Source organism: Alligator sinensis, unplaced genomic scaffold, assembly GCF_000455745.1.
Source record: "Alligator sinensis unplaced genomic scaffold, ASM45574v1 scaffold173_2, whole genome shotgun sequence".
Taxonomy (NCBI): domain Eukaryota; kingdom Metazoa; phylum Chordata; order Crocodylia; family Alligatoridae; genus Alligator; species Alligator sinensis.
The window spans coordinates 225,033-226,392 of record NW_005842720.1 but is presented as its reverse complement, the minus strand read 5'-3'; positions in this window follow the sequence as shown (position 1 = coordinate 226,392).

Genomic DNA, 1,360 nt, shown 5'->3' with positions numbered 1-1,360 from the left:
CCTGGGGCCGCCGCGCTCGGGGGCGAGGGACGAGACGAGCAGGCCGTGGCCACGGCACGGTGGCTTTTACCCGTGTCAAGGATGCTGCTTTCTTATGGACGTGGCAAAGCCCTGGTCCCGCCTGGGCAGACCGGAGTGGGGATCGGGGTCGGGGCTTGGAGAGCTGGCGCCCCGCTTCTCCTCACTTCCTTCCTCTCCATGAGTGCAAGGCTGGTCCCCGCTGGGCCTCGGGGGTTCAGACACTTCCCTGCTGATCCGCGTCACCCGCCACTGCCACAAGTAGCCCCTTGGAGCCAAGGCTTGTCCACGCTGCGCTTGTTTCTGTGGATTTGACAGTATTTCTCCTGGCCTGTCTGTAGTCAGACTGCCTGTTTGCCTCTTCCTCAGTGCAGGAAAGGATGGGGAGAGAGAAACAGGGAGGGAAAGATGACCCTGCATCTGCAAGAGGAAGCTCAGGGAAAGATAAGATTCCCGAGATGAGTTTTTATCTTCTTTTCTTTGTTTAAATGGGTTAGGGCAGGGATGTCAAACTTTCCACCCCATGGGACCAGCCCCTGGCACAGGGAGCTGGACCGGCTTTGGAGCCAGTGTGCAGGGCCAGTCTGGCTGGGTGCTGCATGCGAGACGTGCCCTGTGCCAACCCCCTGTGCTGCATGAATTGTGTGCGGCTGGTCCAGCCCTGCACACCACGTGCAGCATGCACTGGCCCCGGGGCTTGCTGTGCTTGCAACCCCTGGGGCTGGCAGCACCTAGGACCGTCTGTAGTGCATGCAGTGTCAGGTCCAGCCCACACATCATGTGCAGCACACAGGGCCCGAACATGGGGTTGGTCCAGTGGGCTGTATATTTGACACTCCTGGGTTGGATTTTAAGGCCAGGGGATGCCTCACTGATGAAGTGTGGCACTTCAGGAGCAAGATTTGTGGAAGTTCTTAAGACTTGTGCGAGTGAGTGGAATCAAAGGTTTTCTGCCTGTTGACTTGTTTTCTTGTTATCAGAACTAAGTATAAATGAGCCTAGACAGTCAGGAAGGGTTACTTGTTCACAGCAAGTCATGCAGATAGGCAGGATGGTTTTTAATAGAGCTTGTGACTGGGAGTTAGAAGAACAGGTTCTGATCCATCTGCTACAGGATGACCTTGGATGGATTTACTTCCCATCCAAGCATTTGCCTTGGAATCCTCTGAAGGATGCAATAGAAATGAATAATATTATTAGAAGTATAGTTAAGAACAAGGCCTAATTTCTCCTATATTGCATGCAACATGCTTTTATTGTAAGATGCCCTGAGGCTTATGGGAAAGGTGGCATAGCGACTGAGCAATCAATCAATAAATGTACAGACTCTCATTAAAGCAAA